General features: G+C 48.9%; 1 protein-coding gene across 2 annotated transcripts in view; it reads right to left on the bottom strand.

Annotated features, from left to right (window-relative positions):
- Positions 1–284, bottom strand: part of LOC102679921 (putative inorganic phosphate cotransporter) — a 19,219-nt gene that overhangs the window by 13,157 nt on the left and 5,778 nt on the right. The gene's annotated exons all lie outside the window — the stretch shown is intronic.

Consider the following 284-nt stretch of genomic DNA (forward strand, 5'->3'; position numbering starts at 1 on the left):
TGTCAAGGTGATTACGCGAGATAGCGAAACGTTTCGTCTCGACGTTTTCGTTGTTGTAACGTTTGCGGTACACGGATACATTTTATCACGCTTGAAACGACTCGACGAGCGACGAAAACTTCAGAGGAGACTCCCCCCCTTTCCTGCTTTTCCCTTTTTTCCCTTCCTCTCCTCTCCGCTGTAACGTACACGGCGTACCCGATTCTCTCGAATCGGTGGTACTCGAAGACATAAAGACATTCACGGGGTTATGCAAATACCCCGTCGTCTACCTAACCGTTTCT

Source organism: Apis dorsata, unplaced genomic scaffold (assembly GCF_000469605.1).
Source record: "Apis dorsata unplaced genomic scaffold, Apis dorsata 1.3 scaffold_631, whole genome shotgun sequence".
Classification (NCBI taxonomy): domain Eukaryota; kingdom Metazoa; phylum Arthropoda; class Insecta; order Hymenoptera; family Apidae; genus Apis; species Apis dorsata.